Genomic DNA, 26,728 nt, shown 5'->3' with positions numbered 1-26,728 from the left:
TATGGCTTAGCCATGTCTTCTCTTTGCTCAGTTTTACTCACACTGACTCTCTATCCAATGCTTCACATTCCTTTACAAAGCTTCTCCTGGGCTCATATTAGCAACATCTGGATTTTTGCTTTGCTTCAGAATGTATTGACACTTATTTACTGGTGTTATTTTAAAGGAGTGATTTTATAACACATAGGCCTTAAAGTGCATATATCCTCATGAGATGTTATCTCCATGGTGTCAAATAATAAGGTTAAAGCAAAACAATAAATAAAAATATATATAAATATACTGTATATTGTTTTTAAAGTCAAAGTGAGGGACTAAAGCACTGATTCTGGCCTTATTCTAAACCAGGGGTTCTCAACTCGTCTCAAATCGCGACCCACTTTTTAAAAAAAATTTTTTAATTCAACCAACCAAATGTAGTTTTTTTCAAAGATAGCTGTTGAAAACACGCATATATAATTTTTAGAAAAACATAAATCTATATATTTTGCCGTGCAACATGCTTTTCACTGCATGTCTGTCAAAAGAAAAGTTTCTTTCAAAATAAAGGACAAGTCACACATGACAGACATTACATTTTTTGGCCAGCTTTCCATGACCCACTTTTGGGTCCCGACCCACCAGTTGAGAATCACTGTTCTAAACATTTTAATATTATTATTATTCATTCATATTTTTTAATCTGAATTATGGCAGTTATCTTTGATCTGATCCTGCTTCTTGATCTAATGAACAAATTCCTTTTTTTGAACTGGCACATGTGATTTCTTTAATCATGTGTCATCACTATGAAACAGCAGACAGTGCTCTATAAATCAGCTCTATGTTTACATGTGCTCTATAAATCAGCTCTATGTTTACATGGTGAAGTGTACGTCTGAACATATGAAGAGCTGTTTGGGTGAAATGCACTTACCTGTAATTAAACTTTAGATTTACACCGTCTGAGGAGCCATAAAACTACATGACAGCAGGTCAGAGGTCAAAGAGGGTTCAGACAAAACAAAAAGTGATGATGACGCTCCGCACATCGCCCTTTGTGGTATCCCTTTATACCCACAGGTGTAAACAGTACTGATGTAGGTGTAACACAGGTAGAAAAACACACCCATTAGTTTAAGTCAATAAAAGAATATTTATTTTATTAGTTTTATTTGTATATGTCAGTAAAATTTAATTTCCTATTGCACTTGAATGCATCACTCAGTTCACATGACCCCACGCGGAGGATACAGAGTCTTCAACAGCCAATCAGAGGCTACGCAGGTCACGTCCAGCCTGTCAGCTCAGAAGTGATGCGCATGCGTGTTGTTCTCCTGGTCTTTTACATCCTCGGACGCCAGAGTTTAGCAGCTACGCAGCGGAGGAAAAAAAGACGGAAAGAGGAGAAAATACGTGAGTTAAACGGAGAGAGAGTCAGTGCACTTACCTACTGGAAGCTAGCTGATACTTAGCATTAAAGAGAGCTAGCTGATACTTAGCATTAAAGAGAGCTAGCTGATACTTAGCATTAAAGAGAGCTAGCTGATACTTAGCATTAAAGAGAGCTCGCTAATACTTAGCATTAAAGAGAGCTAGCTGATACTTAGCATTAAAGAGAACTAGCTGATACTTAGCATTAAAGAGAGCTAGCTGATACTTAGCATTAAAGAGAGCTAGCTGATACTTAGCATTAAAGAGAACTAGCTGATACTTAGTATTTAAGAGAGCTAGCTGATACTTAGCATTAAAGAGAGCTAGCTGATACTTAGCATTAAAGAGAGCTAGCTGATACTTAGCATTAAAGAGAGCTAGCTGATACTTAGCATTAAAGAGAGCTAGCTGATACTTAGCATTAAAGAGAACTAGCTGATACTTAGCATTAAAGAGAACTAGCTGATACTTAGCATTAAAGAGAGCTAGCTGATACTTAGCATTAAAGAGAGCTAGCTGATACTTAGCATTAAAGAGAGCTAGCTAATACTTAGCATTAAAGAGAGCTAGCTGATACTTAGCATTAAAGAGAGCTAGCTGATACTTAGCATTAAAGAGAGCTAGCTGATACTTAGCATTAAAGAGAACTAGCTGATACTTAGCATTAAAGAGAGCTAGCTGATACTTAGCATTAAAGAGAGCTAGCTGATACTTAACACTAAAGAGAGCTAGCTGATACTTAGCATTAAAGAGAGCTAGCTGATACTTAGCACTAAAGAGAGCTAGCTGATACTTAGCATTAAAGAGAGCTAGCTGATACTTAGCATTAAAGAGAGCTAGCTGATACTTAGCATTAAAGAGAGCTAGCTGATACTTAGCATTAAAGAGAGCGAGCTGATACTTAGCATTAAAGAGAGCTAGCTAATACTTAGCATTAAAGAGAGCTAGCTGATACTTAGCATTAAAGAGAGCTAGCTGATACTTAGCATTAACGGCCATGCTAGCTCTGTATCTCACAGGCTAAAGCCACGTGCCTTCCCTGCAGCAGTCGTTATGACAACGTGTTATAAAGACAGATTAACGGTGAGAAACATGGCTCTGTGGCTGCTCTGGTGCTATTTTTCTGTTGTTCTGTTGCTAAAAGGAAGTAGTAGCTCTATAAAAGTCTTTAGGATGAACTGAGATAAATAATGATGCAGTGTTTTACACATGTATATACTGAGTTTATTATTGTATGCTGATGTATATATATATATATTAAAAAGTGTTAAAGTTATAAAAAGTATTTTAGAGTGAAATTATATTTTATAAATGCAAAGTGTTGAATGACTTTATTTTAGCTCAACTGTGAGTTTAAGTATGTTAAAGGGTGAGTGTGGTGTGGTTCCTCTCACACTAGTAGGCCTATAGTGTGGGAGAAATTAAGTATACTACTTTAATACCTCTGAACTACATTTTTATACTGTTTTATGTATATATGTTATTCTGATTTTGATATGGTTATGATATTTTGAATGTAAATGGTTACTTAGCATAATTATTACTGGAATGCTGTTCACATAAGCAGTTAGATTTGAGTAATGTGTTAATGTTGTACAACAAAACCTGAAGATTTATTATGTTACATAATTGTAGATTTATGTGTGGAGTCTGATGCATTTTTGACATTTACACTTTAATGATGCATCAGAGTTGATTTTAATAGATATGACCTTATTTTTAGGTCAGGTTTTTTGAGTGGACGAGAAAGTCCAAGGACCAGGAAGAGATCCTGGTTGTAAACTGATGGTGAGTAGGAACCTGGAAGAGAAGACACCTACACGTACACACTCACACATACAGTATATACACATCACCCTTCAAAGAAACTTTAAGAACAGCTGCACCTGCAACTATTTTCATTTTTTAAGGCCCAATGGACAATTCTTATGTTTGTTTGTTTAGTGTGCACACTTTTATTTTTGTTTTGGTATCTGAATCATTGTAATAATACATGAGTTGCTACTCAACAGTTATTCCTTGTTTGACTCATTATTGCTGCTCATCCATAGAGCTCCTAACCAATCTGGGTTTGCTGATAACTAGTCCAACTTGATATTACACTGTAATAACTTTTATCATCGATATATTGGGTTACATAGGCTATTCAAGTAGAAGTACTGTTACTTGATTAAAATTGTATTCAAGTAAGTCATACATGAAGTACTGAAATACAAATAAAAAGTAGCTCAATTCATTCCACTTGCATACAGTAAACATCACATGTATAAACATAAAAAAGAAGAGACTAAATCTTGCACAGTTAGAACAAAGGCGTCTGTATAAAATAAAAGCTTTGTCACAATGTACAATTCTTTTTTAAAACAAAATAACACCTATGAATTCAATTCAAATCAAAAACTATTCTCAGGCTCTATGTATAACTACATTTATAAGCAATAAAAGTGTGAAAATAACAAATATTCAACACTGTTTTGACAACATACATTACGTTTAATCTGGTTGGTCGATTTAATTGTTGCCTGTTCATTTCATTTTTTGTAGTTTCACTATATCCGTTGATCATTTTAAAACAAAAAAAAATCATAATTTACTCGGTAACGGTTGGTGAAGAAATGTAAGGAATTACTGATTTAGAAATATACTCATAAAAGTAAACGTACCCATAAATGTAACTCATTTATAGTAACGCGAGTACTTGTAATCCATTACTTTCACCTCTGTTTATGCCTTAATTACCATGACTCAACAAAGTGTCGTCTTTAAAACCAAAAGGTTGTCAGATCTTTTACAATATTTGTGCATTTTTGTATTGTTGTGTCTATACACGGAGGGAGGAGCTAAAGAAGAATATCTGTTATTGTTTGTCAGGCCAACAGTAAAATGTGTTCTATCAAGACTCACTTTATAAAAAGATCATATTTGCTCTCAGGCTTTCAAAGTGTTTTCTTATCAAACTCAGGTTATCATCAATTCCTGATTCAAAGCTAATATGATCTCAACCCTGTTATGAGTTGTTGTTTTACTCCTTTTAAATAGTAAAAGGACACGAGAGGTTGGTAAGATCCTTTCTTCACTAAATATGGACTCACTAGCAACATCTAGTGGACACATTCTGTAACTACACATGTCACAGATAATTGTGGCCATTACATTTTAAAATTACCAATTTTCACTTCAGATTATCCATGTTCAATCATAACTCAATTATGATTCAGTGACCAGCATTTTTTACGGTTACAATTAAATTATGATTGTTTTTGTATCCCCTGAAAGTCAATTATGATTCTCAATTAGTAAAGTTCAATTACAGTTAATCACAAAGTGGTAAAGTTACAGGCCTGTTATTTTGTATGTGTCTGTATGGTGTTGTTTTAGCATCATTACATTTACATTTTAGTTCATTGATTAGAAAATCTTATGTAAACTTAGGACAAGAGTTGGAATTGAACTATAAACTCTTAATGTTATTACTGTATATCCTAACCCTTCTAATCATTACCACCTGTATGGTGTGAAGACTCACTCACAGGTAGCGGGAAAACCTAATATTAAACATATTTGGATAATTATTAACTACATACAGTATGTGTAAGCCATGGATCTGTAACATTATTCCCCAGTTTTGTGTTTAATTAAATTATAACTTACATTTTTTATAGAATTACAATTAGAAAGTAAATTTTCTGAAGTCAATTCCAATTCAATTATGATTACAACAGCAACATATTATTTTTCAATTACAATTAATGATATTTACACCATAACTGTAATTAATTATCAATTACAATTATAATTATTGACCCCGTGACCCTGAAAAAAGTGGGTCAGAAAATGGATGGACCATCGAGAGAGTTTTTTTTTTTTTTAATAATTGTTTTTTTTTTCGATTGTTATTTTTGTAATTGTTGGGTGTAATAATCAAAATCGTAATCAAATTTCAAATAATTGAGCAGCCCTACTCCAAAGGTGTCATAATTTAGTGAACGACACTTAATGACAGCCTTCATAACACCTTATTAATGCTAATGAGAGCATGGGGTGCTGGATCAGCAGCAGCCAGGGTGGGCTCATGGTAGGGGGAAGAAGTGTGAGGGGGGTCTCCGTCTAGGGAGACTAGGACCAGGACTGCAAACATAAGGGTTACCTGTGCTGCTCCAGCATTTAGACAGAGCCACAGGGCTGTAAAAACAGTGTCAGACAGTCTCCAACAAACTAAAAGCAGCCTACGACCAACAACAGGACAGTCTGAAATAAAAACTTAACAGACAAGCTGAGACAAGTTCAACATAAGACACTAACACAGACTACGATTGTTACAGCGGTGCATCCTGGGAGCTCACGTCCCATATCAGAGGAGATCTGGTGGTGCCTACAGCCAACATGCCTGAGGAGGTGGGATGGAAGAGCAGCAGCTCCAGCCTGCCAAGTCCTGGATGCAGGGTGAGGTCTGGACTGCTGCTGGTCAGGATCACATAAACACCACAGCTTCACCAGTAAAACTGTTGTTTTTGGTCTGAATTATGGATTTTAATTCTTCATATTTATAAATAATTGTTCATCAATTGTAAAGTAATTTGCTCTACACAGTGTCTATGTGTTTGTGATTGGTCTGACACTGTAAGCTCCACCCCTGTCACAGGAGCGTGTACGTAGCCTGTCTGACATCACCAGGGTTACATTAGTGAGTTTATATTGTGCTTCATAGTCCAGCTTCTGTCTGATGGAGAATGTTTGGTTAGGTGAATCCAGCTAATGGAGATAAATCCAAGCTTCACTTATCTAGCTTTGTAGTATAGGCCCTAAATGTTCAATCTAAATGTTCAATCAGTCACAGAGTGTAAAGCTAAATCATATAAGGTTGGCTGGTCAACGCCTGTCAATCCCTGCCCACACTCCACACACCCCACCCTCCAAGGTTTTCTGCATCCTTGATGTCTTCATCACTGACATTCAGCATGTCGGTACTCTCAGCGAATTTAGATTTAGATTTAGGCTTAATATTTAGATTGAACATTTTGAATTAGATTCAAATTTTTTTATTTAGATTTTTTTTTTCATGTTTACACATTTGTAACAATGATATAAAACAAATCAAATGAAAGAAACATCTATTTCTGAAGGACAGAAAGGTTTGTGTGTGTGTGTACCTAATAACATTATTTGTTCTATATGTTTGATATTAGGCTGAACTGTGATCAATAGATCAGCTCACTGACTTTATCTTATGAACACACAGTCCCAATGGTTAGACATGTGTTCAGTAGACCAATGACCTCTGGAGTTTCCAAGGTGAAACATGTCAACGCTTTGGATCCAAAGGATTGAAAAGATGTGAAAAACTGCAGCTTTTTCTCCTTTATCCTAAAATCACAAACTACATGTGATTATTGTGGAGATAGTTTGTCAGAAAGCAGACGATAGACCTTCACAGTTGAGTCTGATCTGAGTGTTTGTAGATCAAATAAATCATGTGAGTACAATGAGTGTGAGAAAAGAACGTGAGCAGCGTAAATACAGCAACAGAAGGAAATATGAATCAGGTGGGATGTAGAAGTGGAATGGAAATACCAACTATTTGCTAATGCTGACGTTAATGCTGCTTAGACCACAGATTGTCATCTACACCAGTGGTTCTCAAATGGGGGTACGCCATGCCACTACAGGGGTACTAGAGGGAGACAATGACATTAACAGTGATTTCAACTCAATAAAAGATACAGATGTCTAAATATAATACTTCATTATTAAATTAAAAAAACACCCATAAGTAAATGAGATGCTAAAAATAAATATAAAAAGAAGGTTCTGGATCTAATGAAATAAGTGGTGGATGTTGTTCTGAGGCCAACCCTGGGGTCAAACACAGGTTTAATGGTGTAAAATAGTGTAAATGTGTGATGTTTAATAACAGGATTATTGATCTCTCTCTCCTCCCTCTGATTGGCTCGTATCACTCAGGTGTTATAAAACATCAACTTTGGACCTGTTGCTCTCAGCTTTGGCTCCGCCCCACTTCCTTGTGTCCCAGCTTCTTGTCTGTGGTTAGTTAGTGGAGCAGGTGTGTAGTTTGGAACTGTTGTGTTTACACACTCAGAGACCAACAGCATTTTCTTAGTTGCTCTCAATGCTGCTGTTGCCCTTTGTTGCCTCGTTGCCCCACTTCACCTGCTGCGTTAGAGCTCACCTGTCCATTCAGTGACACCACCTGACAGGTATGTTTATCTTGTTCCTTTCCCATTAGCTACGCTAAGCTAAGCTAAGCTAGTGTTATTAGAGAGGTGGAGACGCTGCTGCTTTGCTTTGCTGTGATTCCTGCTGTCAGGGGCTGTTCTAGTGATTTGGAGGCCCCAGACCAGGGTGTCCAACTCATTTTAGTTCAGGGGCCAAATACAGACCAGTTTGATCTCAAGAGGGCCACAGATTTTATGCTGGAAAACCAGTTGTTTCAACATTATTGTGCCATAGTTTGTACTTCTACGTATACACAAAATACTAAGTATGTAAGAAACTGTCAATATCTAATCAATAAGTGACAGATAACAGTCCTAACAGGATCTATACTTTACATTTCTTAGATTGTTTTTGAACAATTTCTATTTAATTAAGGGAAATATTATGTCATAATATAGGGATTTTGTAAGAATTTTGAGTTTTTCCACCAGTTTAACATTAAAAATTATTGTAATAATCATCTGATAAAAGCACCATGAAAACTGTGAGAACCTGCAAATATTGTTGAGTTTCATTTACACAATGATTCATGTTTTCTCTGTCATTTCTACTTTCTCCTGTGGGCCAAATTAGATGCTCCAAAGGGCCGGATTTGCGCCCCGGGCCTTAAGTTTGACACACATGCCCCAGACATACATTAATATCCATTTAGCAATCACACCCTGGTTATAACACACCATCATCAAATCAACCAGGTCAGTTCAGACAGGTATCTAGGTGCACTCTCGTGCATTTAAATGCTGGAACATTTCTTTTGGACGTCAAATCTTAATTGGAAATTTTTTATTTTTTTATTTTTTAAATGATTTTGAAAACTAAATTTTGCTGCTACCAACTCCTAAGTAGGTGTCCAGAGTGTCCTCATGATTCTAATCATTTTTATTAATCTTAGTACATGTTTGCTTTGTGTTTTTATATATATATATATATATATATATATATATATATATATATATATATATATACTCAGTCATGTCTGCTGACTCAGTCATGTATCGTATCATTTATTACTAATCAAAGGTCTACTGAAATCTTCCACATTGTTTCAACTTTTTAAATTAATAAACTATGTAACTTTTCCCATCCACATTTTAAACCTTCAACAGTGAACTTCATCTGTTCATCCATTCTTCAACTGATTTCAACCTTTAACATGTTCAGCTTTTTGTTCACTTTCAGATAAAACATTCAACACATTTGCACTTTTTACACTTTTTCAACACATTTCAAGTTTTATCAACTGTTTTTAACCAATTTTAACTTTTTACAACTTTTTCAACACGTTACAACTTTTATCAACTGTTTTCAACCCATTTCAACTTTTTCACCTTTTTCAATCAATTTCAACTTTTTCCCACTTTTTCAACCCATTTGAACTTTTTTCAATTTGTTTCCACTTTTTCAACCTATTTCAAGTTTTTCAAACTTTTTAAAACTTTTTCAACCCATTTGGACTCATTTTATTTTTTTAAAAAAAAAACAAACAAATCACCCTTTTTTTTAAATGAATTTCAACTTTTTTCAAATTTGTCAAGCTTGTTTATGCTTTTTCCACCAATTTCAACTATTTTAACCCATTTTAACTCTTTTCAACCCATTTAAAAATTGTTCAACATTTTCCACAAATTTCAACTTTTTTCTCCTTTTTCAAACAATTTCAACTTTTTTCAAACGATTTGAACTTTTCCAACCAAATTCAACGTTTTTCAACTTTTCAACCGATTTCAATTTTTCCATTCCAAAGTTTTGCAATTTTTTTCAACTTTTTCAATTTTGTCAATCTTTTCACATTTTTGAAAATGTGTATTAATAATTAATAATGTTTATCAACATTATTGTGCCCTAGTTTGTACTTCTACGTATACATAAAATACTAAATATGTAAGAAAATAACAATATCTAATCAATCAGTGACAGATATCAGTCCTAACAGGACCTACACTTTACAATTCCTAGATTTTTTTTGACCAAATTCTATTTAATAAGGCAAATATGATGTATGATTTGAGGAAAATGTAAGAATTTTGTAAGAATTTTGAGTTTTTCTAACAGTTTAACATTAAAAATGACTGTGGGGTCACGTCCAAAGGGGTTGGAAATTACTGAACTAAAAACTTTATTTCATTTATTTACTAAATGAGATGATTGAAAATGTGTGTTATCACTCATTCATTCTATCATTATGATCTATAGATGTTTTTAAATAGTTTTCTCAGTAAAATGTTGAAGTGGGACAAAGGGGGGATTTGATTCAGAAATCAGAGAAAAGGGAACTAGAACCAAAAAGGTGTGAGAACCACTGATCTAAATAACCAGTTTAACTGGGAAACACACGTCAATAATCTGTGTTCCCGTTTACAGCAAAGGTTGTATTATTTACTCAGACTAAGAGTGTTTGGTGTCAATCTAAAGATGATGTTTTTGTTTCATCAGCTGTTTTAGAAAGCATCATTGGTTCCAGAATGACAGCGTGGTACGGTAAACTTTGTGTCCAGTTGAGGTGAAAATGAAGTGGTCTGGTGCAGACAAGCCTTGAAGGTTGTAGGAAGGACTAAAAACTCTTCCCTACACTCCATGTTTCAGTCCCTCCACTATTTCACTTCTAATTTATGTGAATGTTCAGGCCTAAAATGCCTGATTTTACAGCAGCTTTTTCAAAAACGTCAGCAAAAGTTGACGTCTTTGAATTATTTCATAACAATAGAGAAAATAGCTCAGATTCACAATAATTTAACAAGATATGGATTATTTCATCACATTTTAAAGGTTTCCAGTGCAGAGAATATTACAGAGAATCAGTTTGTTTAAGTTTTGAAACAAAAACTAAAAAATCCGAAAATAAATAGATGGTTCTTTTCCTGTGAGAATCTCATCAATGCATTCATGACTTTTGCTACAAATACTTTTACTGCAGACAAGTCTCATGTGTTGTGTTGGGAACTTATTTTGTACTATTATTTATTAATTGGGCATTGTTTTATATTTGAATCTGTGTTTGCTTTTCCATTTTAGGACTTGATAGTAATAATTAGTTTTAATATGATTATATTTAAGGGGAAATTATTTCACATTTCCCCCCCACTACCCCACCACGGCCCCCTTAGCATTTGTTTATACTGTATATTGGGTGAGGCGGATCTGGTAGTTAATCATAAACAGCATAAAGCTGTAAAATCCCTGTCAGGTTTATGAGGAGTGATCACACACACACACACACACACACACACACACACACACACACACACACACACACACACACACACACACACACACACACACACACACACACACACACACACACACACTCTGTGTATACTTTAGACCATGGTCAATCATCAACTTCCTGATCAAAAAGCATTCACTATAACATACATAGAAAACTATATAAAAACATATTATAGATCTTAATGATGGAATGAATTAGATGCTACAATTAGATGCTCCAAAGGGCCAGATTCGGCCCCCGGACCTTGAGTTTGCCACATGTGCCCCAGACAAACACTAATGTCCATTTATGTTAAATCAATCAGAGCTAATGAACAAACAGATGTTTTCTATGAAAGAAGGCCACAGAACTAAAAGAGAAACCATAATGAGCTTTGTTTATGTTCTAACTGAAGACCTTCAAATGACCTTCAGTCTGTTAGAGGAAGACATTATGACTAGAAACATAGAACACTAGCCGTGTTAATGTAAACTATGTTCTGATGACACTGTATCCCTCACTTTGTTGGCTGTGTGATGCCAACTTTATCACCATCAATGGAAGAAAAACCCAAGAGATGGTTCTGGACCCTCACACCCTGGTTAGAACAGACCATCATCAAATCAACCAGGGATCTAGGTATTCACCTAGATACCTGGTTCTCTATGGGGGTACGTGTACCCCTAGAGGTACACCATGGCATTACAGGGGGTACTATAGAGAAAGAGAGAGAGGAAAATAAATGAATAAAGAGTCAGTGATGGTCCCTACACAGGCCTGAGATGACTGGAAATGATCAAAATATAGACATAAATCTACTCAGGAGCCACTAAATTGGTGTTTTTCAACCTTGGGGTTGGGACCCCATGTGAGGTCGCCTGAAATTTATGAAATATTTTGACAGATTTTTTAATTTTTCTTCTTCACAATCTTAAACAACTGTATGTTTATACTGTCACTTTGTGAAATATTAATCTATTTCAACTAAAATGCAGTAAAAAATATAAAATCTGAGCTCAAACATGATCAAAAACTAATTCTAGAAAAATTATGTCTTTGGGGTCGCTAGAAATTTTTGAAATCAAAAAGGTTGAAACCACTGAACTAAATACAGTTTATTTCACTTATTTACTAAATGAGATTATTTTAAATGTGTGTTATCACTCATTAATTCTATCATTATGATCTATAGATGTTTTTAAATAGTTTTCTATGTAAATGGACACCACAGTGTATCGTATGGTTTCTTCAATTGTTTCTATGATAATGTTATAGTCAATGATTTTTGATCAGGCAGTTGATGATCAACTATTATTCTAGGTTAAAGTCTAAAGTCTACACTGTGTTTATGTGTGCCACACTTTATTGTCTATTTGTTTTTTATTGTTCTTTATAGCTTCTACTTCTCCTATCATTAAACTTTATTATAGTTTTTTATTATTATTCTTCCCTCTTGCTTTAACTACTCTTCATTTTCAACACATTTCAACAAGTTTGGCGTCAAACTGCTCAAATAATTTAATGTATGCTTTGTTTTAAATAATTTCTAACTTCAACTTTTTTTTAATCTTTTTTAACTATTTAACTTTTTATTTTCCATCCACATTTTCAACATTTTAAACCTTCAACTGTGAACTTCAGCTGTTCATCCATTCTTCAACTGATTTCAACCTTAACATGTTCATCTGTTTGTTCACTTTCAGATAAAACATTGAACACATTTACACTTTTATAAACTTTTTCAACTAATTTAAACATTTTTCAAGTTTTTTAAGCTTTTTCATGCTTTTTCCACCAATTTCAACTTTTTTAACCAATTTCAACTTTTTTAACCAATTTCCATTTTTTTTAAATTTTTTTCAACCCATTTCAACTTTTTTTCAAGTTTTTTTTTAACCCAATTCAACCTTTTCAAACTTTTTCAACCAATTTCTCCTCCTGTGTTCTGTCTGTTGGAGGCAGGTTCTCCTGCATTAGCATCATCCCTACAGGTGCTGCTACGAGCTACGCTAATTGCTGCTACTAGCTACGCTAACTGCTGCTCTGCGATTTCCACAGAAACAACCTTTCGCTGAGGCTTAGCTTCACTTATTGGCTGAAAAACCTCTTTAAAAGTCCCATATTATGAAAAACATTTTTTTTCTGGTCTCTACATCTATAAACTGGTCCTCCCTGATACTTCCAACTCCCAGAATGAGTAAAATAAGTGATTCCTGGTCTCTGCAGCCCACCCACTGGTAAAACGGTGTTCATACAGGCTGTTCAGATTCAGCTCCTGTCGTGATGTCACCAAAAGACTTATTTTCATAGGCCGACCTCCTATGAGCGCTGATAGGAGACATCGCTGAGGTGGAGTTTGGTGTGAAAGACACTGAGAGGTTGATCTGCATTAAAACATCTACTGAATGTAATAAAGTTCTCTGAATACAAACCTGTGGATAATATAAGGGATTTTTGAAGGTATGATGGTGCAGTGAATTGTGATGCTGCTCTTTCCTGGGGTTTCCACTGGATACATCTCTGCTGTGCCACGGCACCGATCTGGTATGTCACCGCTGTCCAACGTCCGGTAATTCACACTGGTTGCGTTTTGGAGTGCGCTGCGGTGCACTCCAGCACTGCGGTTGAACGACTGTGATGTCACGAGACAGAGCAGTTCCCACGATATTTATATAATCGCACGAGAACGCGGTTAAATGTATGTGTTATAAATGCAACAATAAACAGATAAACAGGTCAGTGTTCCTATAAAGGAGAACAAGAAGGTTGGACTCTCTGGATTTGTCATAGACACATTTTTTATCAACAGCCAACAGAGAAGAGATAAAACTGCACCAGTAAAACATGAACTAAATCAAAGTTGCTGCAGTTTACAGTGAGTAACAGTATGAGAGGAATCATTATAGTGGATGTGAATTTGTTTTTACACATTATGATGTTTTGGTGATGTATTTACTTGAAATATAATCTGAAGTGTTTTATTTTGAAAAGTAACCCAATATTTTATTGTGGAGTACGTGCTTAATTTCCTGTTTAGCTTCATTTGCTCTGTGCTGATTGATGCGTCGTGCTCCGGTGTCCGCCAGAAATAGAGGCCCTGCGTATATCTGGTGGAGGGCACCGGACTACCGCATCTGGGAAGGAGCAGACAGGCACCGCAGTGGACCTGGTGGAAATTAACACATAGACTAAAGTGGAAACCTATCAGCTCTGGTGACGCGGCGATGACGTAATACAGCGGAGCCGCATCCAGTGGAAATTGGGGGTTCGAAGCCATGGGTCGCGGGTTCACATCTCGCTTCAGTGTTTTTATGACATTTTTTAGGACGTCGAGATGACTCTGGCGACAATATTACAATAAAAATCAATATAAATGATGCAATATCAAGCAGCATTTACTGTCTTTATATCCAGTGTAACAGGAGGACTCTCTATGCAGACATCCTATGCTGCTGACACGTCTCCTCAGACACATTTTATTCATATCATTCACCGCTCGTCACGTCACTGAAGAGATAAAGTGATGAAGTGACCAAAAAGTGTGACTAATTACGGGTGATTTAAGCCACTATAGTCACTGAAGACTGAACACACCTTTAGAACAGGCTCATATTCATCAAACAACGGCTTATTTCACCATCAGGGTGAATAAATTACTCTGTTCTGTTTGGTTGTCATGGCAGCTTGAGTAATCTCTGATTCATTGATGATGGCTTTTTATCGTGTGCGTGCACGTAAGTAACCCAAGGTTTACATACTCAGGGTTGATTAACCCACTTCATACCAGCTGTAATGGAATCATATACGCAGTTTCCCATTGCGGGGCATGTTGACCCAGAGTTTATAGATAGACTCAGAGTTTGTTAACCCTCCTTTATGGAACACACCTCTGATGAGAAAGACATCTCTAATAACTTTGTCCAAGGTGGTACTCTGGCCACTAGCCTAACAAATCAAACTGGGCAGGGGGCGGGGCAAATGACCGGGTACTTTAAACCCAAAAAATAAAGCTCGCGATAATATCATTTTACAACATACACATGTGCCAGCACCTGCATCCTCACTTGCATTTTCTTCAGGAAATGCTAATATTTTAGTTTTCATTGTTTAGTAGTGAATGTGTTGTTTTCTTTTCCATGGGATCCTCAGCATTATCTCCTCTTCTTCATGGTTAGCCTTAGTACTGATTATTTTATAATCCATTCATTTTCTTCCCTTTTTGTATGAAAGCAGTTTTTAATGGTTTTTAAAAGCTTTAGTAATAAAGTCACTTATTAAATGGGACCATGTTAACATACAGGCCTGAGTGCCTTGTGTTATATTTTGTTGGGTGAAAGTCCAAAGGTGGCGTTGTCCTCCATCTTTGTCCACATACTGGTGCTACACTGTAAACTGGTGACGGACTGTCATTGTGATACACAAAGGAAAAGACAAGCACTGTATAGCACTCAAATGTAAACATAAACATAATGAACGTTCCCCTAAGAGAAAATTCTACATCACGTGTCAAACTCAAAGCCCGGGGCCATATCTGTCCCTTCAGAGCATTCGATTTGGCCCTCAGGAGAAAATTAGGTCACACTTTACTTGAAGTTTTATACATAAAGGCTGACATTATGCTGTTATTATTATGACTAAGGATACACCAATCAGCTTTTTTCACCTTTCTGATATCGGGTGTTTCCTATTGGCCGATATCGATCTGATACATAAATTAAATACCGAACAAATGGTTTGTCTCATTGTGTAGAAAAGACTGGGATCCTGTTTTCATGCATCAGACTTGACTTAAACATGTCTTTTGTATTTTTTATATAATAACTCTGCACCAGCACAACAATCTGTAATCAATAGATTATCTTGCTTGGTCAAGTAACATGTAAAACATAACAAATGTATTTGAGAAAAAAAACAAAAAAAACAGCTTGGTTGGTAAACATTAAAAATAAACAGAAATCTTCTCTTTAAAATGGTTTGGTGAAAAACAGCTTCTCTAGCTTAGTAAATAAATAATATACTATCTGACTCCCAATACCACTGAACCAGTGGTATTGGGAGTGGTCAGTGTTATTAAAATGTAAATTTAAATAAATATGTAATAATAAAGGAGCTGAAATTGAGAAGAAAAAAAACAATATTTAGCGTTAGCAATACACTGTGTATCATTTAGTCTTAGCATCAGTGTGTAGCATTTAGCGTTAGCATCACAGTGTGTAGCATTTAGCATTAGCATCACAGTTTGTAGCATTTAACGTTAGCATCACACTGTGCAGCATTTAGCATTAGCATCATAGTGTGTAGCATTTAACGTTAGCATCGCAGTTTGTAGAATTTAGCATTAGCATCACACTGTGTAGCATTTAGCTTTAGCATCACAATGTGTAGCATTTAGCGTTAGCATCACAGTGTGTAATATTTAGCGTTACCATCATAGTGTGTAGCATTTAGCGTTAGCATCACAGTGTGTTATTTTTAGCGTTAGCATCACAGTGTGTAGCATTTAGCTTTAGCATCACAGTGTATAACATTTAGCGTTAGCAACACACTGTGTAGCATTTGGCGTTAGCATCACAGTGTGTAGCATTTAACGTTAACATCACAGTTTGTAGAATTTAGCGTTAGCATCACAGTGTGTAGCATTGAGTGTTAGCATCACAGTGTGCAGCATTTAGCGTTAACATCACAGTATGTAGCATTTAGCGTTAGCGTCAGTGTGTGTAGCATTTAACGTTAACATCACAGTGTGTAGCATTTAGCGTTAGCATCAGAGTGTCTAGCATTTAACGTTAAAATCACAGTGTGTAGCATTTAACATTAACATCACAGTTTGTAGAATTTAGCGTTAGCATCACAGTGTGTAACATTTAGCGTTAGCGTCACAGTGTGTAGCATTTAGCGTTAGAATCACAGTGTGTAGCATTTAACGTTAGCGTCACAGTGTGTAGCATTTAGCGTTAGCATCACAGTGTGTAGCATTTAGCGTTAGCATCAGTGTGTAGCATTTAGCGTTAGCATCAGAGTGTTTAGCATTTAACGTTAAAATCAGTGTGTAGCATTTAACGTTAACATCACAGTTTGTAGCATTTAGCGTTAGCATCACAGTGTGTAGCATTTATCTTTAACATCACAGTGTGTAGCATTTAATGTTAGCATCACAGTGTGTAGCATTTAGCGTTAGCATCACAGTGTGTAACATTTAGCGTTAACATCACAGTGTGCAGCATTTATCGTTAACATCACAGTGTGTAGCATTTAGCATTAGCATCACAGTGAGTAGCATTTAGCGTTGGCATCACAGTGTATAACATTTAGCGTTAGCATCATCCTGTGTAGCATTTAGCGTTAGCATCACAGTGTGTAGCATTTAACGTTACATCACAGTTTGTAGAATTTAGTGTTAGCATCACAGTGTGTAACATTTAGCATTAGCATCACAGTGTGTAGCATTTAGCATCACAGTGTGTAGCATTTAACGTTCACATAACAGTTTGTAGAATTTAGCGTTAGCATCAGTGTATAACATTTAGCGTTAGCATCACACTGTGTAGTGTTTAGCGTTAGCATCACAGTATGTAGCATTTAACGTTAACATCACAGTTTGTAGAATTTAGCGTTAGCATCACAGTGTGTAGCATTTAGCGTTAGCATCACAGTGTGTAGCATTTAGCGTTAGCATCACAGTGTGTAGCATTTAGCGTCAACATCACAGTATGCAGCATTTAGCGCTAGCATCAGAGGGTGTAGCATTTAGCGTTAGCGTCACAGTGTGTAGCATTTAGCGTTAGCATCACAGTGTGTAGCATTTAGCGTTAGCGTCACAGTGTGTAGCATTTAGCGTTAGCATCACAGTGTGTAGCATTTAACGTTAGCATCACAGTGTGTAGCATTGATTGTTAGCATCACAGTGTGTAGCATTTAGCGTCAGCATCGCAGTGTATAACATTTAGCGTTAGCATCACAGTGTGTAGCATTTATCGTTAACATCACAGTGTGTAGCATTTAGCGTTGGCATCACAGTGTATAACATTTAGCGTTAGCATCACACTGTGTAGCATTTAGCGTTAGCATCACAGTGTGTAGCATTTAACATTAACATCACAGTTTGTAGAATTTAGCATTAGCATCACAGTGTGTAGCATTTAGTGTTAGCATCACAGTGTGTAGCATTTAGCGTTAGCATCACAGTGTGTAGCATTTATCGTTAACATCACAGTGTGTAGCATTTAACGTTGGCATCACAGTGTATAACATTTAGCGTTAGCATCATCCTGTGTTGCATTTAGCGTTAGCATCACAGTGTGTAGCATTTAACGTTAACATCACAGTTTGTAGAATTTAGTGTTAGCATCACAGTGTGTAACATTTAGCATTAGCATCACAGTGTGTAGCATTTAGCGTCAGCATCGCAGTGTGTAACATTTAGCGTTAGCATCACAGTGTGTAGCATTTATCGTTAACATCACAGTGTGTAGCATTTAGCGTTGGCATCACAGTGTATAACATTTAGCGTTAGCATCACACTGTGTAGTGTTTAGCGTTAGTATCACAGTGTGTAGCATTTAGCGTTGGCATCACAGTGTATAACATTTAGCGTTAGCATCACACTGTGTAGCATTTAGCGTTAGCATCACAGTGTGTAGCATTTAACGTTAGCATCACACTGTGTAGCATTTAGCGTTAGCATCACAGTGTGTAGCATTTAGAATTAACATCACAGTTTGTAGAATTTAGCGTTAGCATCACAGTGTGTAGCATTTAGCATCACAGTGTGTAGCATTTAACGTTAACATCACAGTTTGTAGAATTTAGCATTAGCGTCAGTGTATAACATTTAGCGTTAGCATCACAATGTGTAGTATTTAGCGTTAGCGTCACAGTGTGTAGCATTTAGTGTTAGTATCACAGTGTGTAGCATTTAGCGTTAGCATCACAGTGTGTAGCATTTAGTGTTAGTATCACATTGTGTAGCATTTAGCGTTAGCATCACAGTGTGTAGCATTTATCGTTAACATCACAGTGTGTAGCATTTAGCGTTAGCATCACAGTGTGTAGCATTTAACATTAACATCACAGTTTGTAGAATTTAGCGTTAGCATCACAGTGTGTAGCATTTAACGTTAACATCACAGTTTGTAGAATTTAGCATTAGCGTCAGTGTATAACATTTAGCGTTAGCATCACAATGTGTAGTATTTAGCGTTAGCGTCACAGTGTGTAGCATTTAGTGTTAGTATCACAGTGTGTAGCATTTAGCGTTAGCATCACAGTGTATAACATTTAGCTACAGTGTGCTGTTAAACTTCAGAGTTCCAGATATTTGTTGTGAAACTCAGAGCTTTGACATCTTTTATCTTCTCTAATGTGTGTTTACACTCTTTACCATGATACTCAGGTAGCGCTGTCTGTCTCACACTCATATTTTCAGCTCATCATCTCATGACGTGGAGATGGATCAGGACACGGTGAAGGAACAACATGAGATCCAGACTGAAGATCAGAGGTGAGACCACGTCAGAGCTCAGCACTCACACCTCTGTACATCAGTGTTACACTGTGTGTGTGTGTGTGTGTGTGTGTGTGTGTGTGTGTGTGTGTGTGTGTGTGTGTGTGTGTGTGTGTGTGTGTGTGTGTGTGTGTTCAAGGACCAGGGAGAAGCTCACATCTGGACCTGGACCCAGCTGTGTGTCCTTTAGAAGTGACCAGTCCATGGACAAAGCCTTGAACTTCAAAGGAGGTCCATCTACTGACCCACAGTGAGTCCACATAAAGAAGGTTGCTGGTTGTCTTCCTGATGGTCCAGGGGCCTCATTTATTGATCCGTTCATAGAACTGGTTCTAAATACGTTCAGACCAATGAAATGTAGAATGTGCACCAGTACAAAAAGAATCAGTATTTATGAAGCGTGTGGACAGAGGTCGTACACACAGCAGTGTTGATTAATCCCACCTGTTCTAAAGCTAGCACACGTTCAGGCTCATTTACATTTATTGTTTTTTTTTCTCCATATTTCATAACTTCTCTTAATTTGATACAATTGATTAAACATAAGATGATCATGATGATATTTATTCTTTGTGATGAACACATATTACACACATTGGTGTAAAACGTGTGTGTGACTTAACATCTACACACCTACAGAGTTGATACATGACATTATAAAGTAAAACTGATATTTCATTGTGAAACCCCTCACACACAAAAACAACCACAAAAACATAAAAAAACCCATAAACTAAAAAATAAATAAATAAAACTCTGTTAAAAGAGGAGTGAAACTTTATAGTGAATAACTCCATAGGAATGTGTATGAACTGTGTATGAATGATGGTGGTGGTCAGAGGGGCCGTAGGCACCAAATGGTAGCCACACTTCTGTCATTCTGCCACAGGGCACCTGTGGCTATAATGTAGCTTACCACCACTAGTATGACTGGTGTGAATGAATAATTGTTTCTGTTCATGCTTTGACTATTATTATTATCATTATATAAAGAGATAAAAATAAGTAAATATATATGTCTATGAATGTTCACCAGATCCACTAACTGTAAAAGTGAAAGTTAGTCTTGATGGTGGCGCTAGAGAACAGGTTAATGTTTCATTATCAAGGTTTATTATTTATGGATTCAACAAATAAACAAAGTGTCTGACACTAAGGCCCTATGCTACTAATCTAGATTATTATATCCTGGATTAAACTCTGTTAGCTTCAACTAACCAAACACTCCCTGTCAGAGAGATGCTGTCCTACGAAGGTCGATAACAACACGCTAATTACAGCCAAGTGTTTTCAGTCTGGGTACGTGCACATTCACATGAAAGGGGTGGAGCTTGCAGCATCTGACCAATCACTACAATGGAGAAAACTGGCCGAGTGTCTTTACAGGAGGAACAGCTTATGATCTTATACTTGCTGTGTGAAAGGAGCTTCTTTTTATAAGTAACATTTTATTGATTGATTGATTAAATAAATATCATGAATTTATATCCATAATGACTGTGAATAGCAACAGTAGTGCAGCGCACCAGGAGGCGGAGCTTTTATACTCCCTCAGATCTGATCCACTTCATAATCTGGTCTGACCAGGTCAGGTGTTACTGAAGTTTAAAATGATGAATAATTAAAATCCATAATTCAGACCAAAAACAACACAGTTGTTACAGAAAAGGTAGGAATGAAAGAACCCAGACAGGAAGCTGTTGATACTGTTAATGTGTAAAAGTGTGAGATTATTTATGATATTAATCTATTAGATGGAATATCACATTTAATGGATTAATATCATAAATAATCTCATGCTTTTACACATTCACAGTCAGCTGATGAAGCCTGTGTCTAGATCTGTATGTGTGGACGAGTGAGGTCATAAATTAATTAATTCATTGAATTAATTTATGACTTCACCCGTCTGTGCATATGATGTGTCATACTGACTGTAGATCAGTCTATCTGATATAAATCTATATCTTTACTAAATGATGTCATCAGTAAATGAAAGGATTGCATCAATATTCTGACTTTATCACTCACTAAGATCCGAGACAGAGAAAAACCTGGTGCTGAGCAGGCAAGCCGTTCAGCATAAGTTACCATGGTGATTTAGCTCTGTAAGACGTTAGCTTTGTAGTCCAGGACACACTGATTAAATCCTGGAAGTTAGCGTTAGATAAGAGGTAATCTAGATTAGTAACATACCCCATAAAACTCAATATCGTCCATCTGCGTTAAAAAATGGGCATTTCCATTTATCACGGGAACACCCCCTATCTGAAACAAGAATGCCCACCGCTTCTTCTTCGGCTGCTAGATGTGTAAAGAAAACAAGGTGGTGACACCTCCTGTCACTGTGGACGTTTTTTAGTTAGATATCAGAGGAAATAAACATATAAAGTTGATGTAAGAACAGTATGTGTCCATTTTAAAGAGACAATAACTTCCTACACAATTTTGAGAGTGATTTGAGTTATAAATGTACTAAATATAAAAGCATTTTAATGTACATAGTTATACAGTGCCTTGCGAAAGTATTCGGCCCCCTTGAACTTTTCGACCTTTTGCCACATTTCAGCCTTCAAACATAAAGATATAAAACTGTAATTTTTTGTGAAGAATCAACAACAAGTGGGACACAATCATGAAGTGAAACGAAATTTATTGAATATTTCAAACATTTTTAACAAATAAAAAATCGAAAATTGGGCGTGCAAAATTATTCAGCCCCTTTACTTTCAGTGCAGCAAACTCTCTCCAAAAGTTCAGTGAGGATCTCTGAATGATCCAATGTTGACCTAAATGACTAATGATGATAAATAGAATCCACCTGTGTGTAATCAAGTCTCCGTATAAATGCACCTGCTCTGTGATAGTCTCAGAGGTTTAAAGCGCAGAGAGCATCATGAAGACCAAGGAACACACCAGGCAGGTCCGAGATACTGTTGTGGAGAATTTTAAAGCCGGATGTGGATACAAAAAGATTTCCCAAGCTTTAAACATCCCAAGGAGCACTGTGCAAGCAATAATATTGAAATGGAAGGAGTATCAGACCACTGCAAATCTATAAAGACCCGGCCGTCCCTCTAAACTTTCAGCTCATACAAGGAGAAAACTGATCAGAGATGCTGCCAAGAGGCCCATGATCACTCTGGATGAACTGCAGAAATATACAGCTGAGGTGGGAGACTCTGTCCACAGCACAACAATCAGTTGAATACTGCACAACTCTGGCCTTTATGGAAGAGTGGCAAGAAGAAAGCCATTTCTTAAAGATATCCATAAAAAGTGTCGTTTAAAGTTTGCCACAAGCCACCTGGGAGACACACCAAACATGTGGAAGAAGGTGCTCTGGTCGGACGAAACCAAAATCGAACGTTTTGGCAACAATGCAAAATGTTATGTTTGGCGTAAACACAACACAACTCATCACCCTGAACACACCATCCCCTCTGTCAAACATGGTGGTGGCAGCATCATGGTTTGGGCCTGCTTTTCTTCAGCAGGGACAGGAAAGATGGTTAAAATTAATGGGAAGGTGGATGGAGCCAAATACAGGACCATTCTGGTAGAAAACCTGATGGAGTCTGCAAAAGACCTGAGACTGGGATGGAGATTTGTCTTCCAACAAGACAATGATCCAAAACATAAAGCAAAATCTACAATGGAGTGGTTCACAAATAAACATATCCAGGTGTTAGAATGGCCAAGTCAAAGTCCAGACCTGAATCCAATGGAGAATCTGTGGAAACAACTGAAAACTGCTGTTCACAAACGCTGTCCATCCAACGTCACTGAGCTCCAGCTGTTTTGCAAGGAGGAATGGGCAAATATTCCAGTCTGTCAATGTGCAAAACTGATGGAGACATACCCCAAGCAACTTACAGCAGTTATCGCAGCAAAAGGTGGCGCTACAAAGTATTAACTTAAGGGGGCTGAATAATTTTGCACGCCCAATTTTTCAGTTTTTTATTTGTTAAAAATGTTTGAAATATCCAATAAATTTCATTTCACTTCATGATTGTGTCCCACTTGTTGTTGATTCTTCACAAAAAATTACAGTTTTATATCTTTATGTTTGAAGCCTGAAATGTGGCAAAAGGTCGAAAAGTTCAAGGGGGCCGAATGCTTTCGCAAGGCACTATATAAAAATATAAAACAAAGATCGTTTTAATGAACAAGTTGACACATTTAAGGCAGATGAAAAAACATTAAAGGGATAGTTCGCCTATTTAAGACATGACGTTGTATGCAATCCTCACCAGCACTATAGTGCATACACATTGTCTCACTCAGTAGTCACCTCCCTGGTCCGAGTTCTGGCCGTTTGAAGTTGGTCAAGAAAGTAGTTCCGGTTAGTTTCCGGGGCCACAAAACTGTGCGTTTTTAATAGAAAAAAATATATGCGTTTGAAAGCTTGATTCATTTACATCTCAAAACCGCCCACAAAAAAAATTCATACCTCCAGTTTTAATCGGCACTATTTTCTCTTCCGTTTCCATCAATCCGCGCTGCCGTCTACGTCAGCGCGCATGTTCCGATAATAGTGTTTACACACTCTAATAGCAATGACGGAAGACCGAAGCAAGAGAAAGTAAAATGTACGTACATTAACAATGGTACGAACTTGTAAATTCCCAGGTTGTGACCACAAAAATGTGCCGGGATCACCGTTCAGCTTCCATCGTTTTCCAGTTTCTGATATAACTATGAGACAGCTTTGGCTGGTTGCCATCGGCTATTCTGCGGGAGTGAAAATATCCAGTACAAAGGATTTTCGTGTGTGCAGTGCTCACTTCATCATCTGTTTCATCTGATATTGTGCTAAAATTGCATTCATCATCGGAAGTTTCGGAGTCAGACTTGTTGTCCGCGAGTCGCACTATCAACAGCTGATGGGATTAGGCGCATCGATGACGTTGACGGCAGCGCGGATTGATGGAAACGGAAGAGAAAATAGTGCCGATTAAAACTGGAGGTATGAATTTTTTTTGTGGGCGGTTTTGTGATGTAAATGAATCAAGCTTTCAAACGCATATATTTTTTTCTATTAAAAACGCACAGTTTTGTGGCCCCGGAAACTAACCGGGACTACTTTCTTGACCAACTTCAAACGGCCAGAACTCGGACCAGGGAGGTGACTACTGAGTGAGACAATGTGTATGCACTATAGTGCTGGTGAGGATTGCATACAACATCATGTCTAAAATAGGCGAACTATCCCTTTAAAACACTTCAATATTGCACTGAACAGTTTTTCATTTAATATGAACTACCAAGGCATGTTATATTTTATTTAAAAGCTTATTTTCTCAAGAAAACCACCACATCACTGAACATTTGTCCCAGTAACAGTAGGAATAAAAAGAGCACTCAAGATAATGAAACAAATATAAATGGCTGTAAATATTTAGTAAATAACAAATCTGGTACATATCTTAAGTTTAAAAAAGTATAATTAAAATTGTCCTAATTGTATATGCCCTACACTCTGTAATTCAGCTTCCAGAGAAATATTTTCAGTGAAGGCTATGAAAGATATGGACAAAATAAATAGTAGATAGTGACTAGTGAAGTGAGTGGGAACATTGTGATAACTTATTACATTCTTACTAGTTAGTATTTCTCATTATTACTACTGGTTAATGACAAGTACAGAGTCAGTAGATAGAGAATCTTTATTCATCCCACAGTGGGGAACCAGTATAGAACAGGAATAAAACAGGATAACAATATAAACATCTGAAATATTAAGGATAAGTTCACTCTTTGTGCCTAAAAATCTTACCTGAGGTATAGACTATAAAAACTACTATTTATACACTTAAGTAGTGTTGTGGTGGTCAAGACCGGTCTTGGTCTCGAGACCAAATTTTAAAGGTTTTGGTCTTGTCTCGGACTCTGAAGCATTGTGACTCGGTCTTGTCTCGGACTCGGGCTGCCCGGACTCGGGATTTTCCGTCAAGACCGTTCGAGACCAGCACTAATTCCTGCTATTTTTAAACTTTTTTATAATGTGATAATAACACGGAGAAGAACGGGATAAAACAATCCTTTATTCATTATTTAATCCACCCCGTATAATGACCACAACCTTCCTTAATGTGACTGAGTGACGTGTGTGACACATTCATACGTGTGTGGCTACGGTGTCAGTTTGGACCGCGGAGCGCAAGAGAGATATGAACTAATCACAGGTATAAATCCCTGTAAAACTCCAGAAAACAATCACCAGTAATAAATATTATCTCACTGGTAAATACAGTAGCTCTAATAACTGGTAAAATGATAAACTGGTGATATTACAGCCTGTGAAGGCTGGATAGGGGACGCACTTACTCTGCTTCTGGGTCCTAGTGCCAGCCGACCAGTGAAGCCTGTTCCGTTTACCGTGTGTACTGAGGTCCGTGTGTGTTTAATAAGTCTGTGTGTGTTTAATAAGTCTGTGTGTGTTTAATAAGTCTGTGTGTGTCCGTGTGAAAGTCCGCATGTTTATGCCTCTGTCCATCCACTCTTTTCATTATATCCATGTCTTTTAAGGCTTTATTACATAATGTTGGCTCTAGTCCGGGCCGCCGCCATCTTGGATTATGTCGTCACCAGCGCATCATCGCCGCAGAGTTGCACTAGCACAGAATGACTTAAATAACTGTAAAGAGGTTTTATATTAGTCTATTTTATTTTTAAAGTGGTGTTTTTTTTGTGTCTTTAGACTCCAATTACATTTATGTATATAATATGTTCCCCACAATATAAACAGGTTCACAATATAATTGTTTTTTATAGTTTCTGTTTCCACTGTATCCAGAATAATAATAATTCTCAACAAGAACTATTGATTAATTTGTCACATGACTGTTCCAGGGTTTGAGTTTGTTTTATTTAGTTTCACATCTACCTGTAGCTCTTTGTTTTTTACACTGATGACAACTTGTTTGTAGTTTTATTTCAGAAAGAATCATTATTTCTTGGCAGAAATACTTTTAAACACTTGCTGTACATTCAGCTGACATAAAAATCTTGTTTTCAAATATGTAGAATAATTGTGAATTTATCAGTAGCAGTAGTAGTTTTAATATTTTAGTTAATTTTTTGCAGGCACCTTTTTTGTCCGTCAAATGTATTTAAAATAAACAAAAATTAAAGAGAGAATGTTATTTAACTGTTGAACCTTGTCATAATTTTATTTATTTATATATTTTTTTAAATTGAAAAAAAAAATGTTTATGGTCTTGGTCTTGGTCTCGGCTTGTCTCGGTCTTGGTCTTGACTCGGTCTCGGCTCCCGAAAGTCTTGGTCTTGTCTTGGTCTCGGTGCATTCTGGTCTCGGGCAAGTCTTGGTCTCGGATAGTGTGGTCTTGAACACAACACTACACTTAGGT

General features: G+C 36.7%; 1 protein-coding gene and 1 long non-coding RNA gene across 2 annotated transcripts in view; both read left to right on the top strand.

The window, feature by feature from the left end:
- LOC114459559 (NACHT, LRR and PYD domains-containing protein 3-like) overlaps positions 1 to 26,728 on the top strand; it is a 629,510-nt gene that overhangs the window by 539,533 nt on the left and 63,249 nt on the right. The window lies entirely within an intron of this gene.
- Positions 2,387 to 5,831, top strand: LOC114459587 (uncharacterized). Its single transcript, XR_003673424.1, has 3 exons — positions 2,387 to 2,496; positions 3,137 to 3,201; positions 5,736 to 5,831. It is a non-coding gene; the product is annotated as an uncharacterized LOC114459587 (long non-coding RNA).

Source organism: Gouania willdenowi, unplaced genomic scaffold, assembly GCF_900634775.1.
Source record: "Gouania willdenowi unplaced genomic scaffold, fGouWil2.1 scaffold_32_arrow_ctg1, whole genome shotgun sequence".
NCBI lineage: Eukaryota > Metazoa > Chordata > Actinopteri > Blenniiformes > Gobiesocidae > Gouania > Gouania willdenowi.
This window is presented reverse-complemented; position numbering and strand designations above follow the sequence as displayed.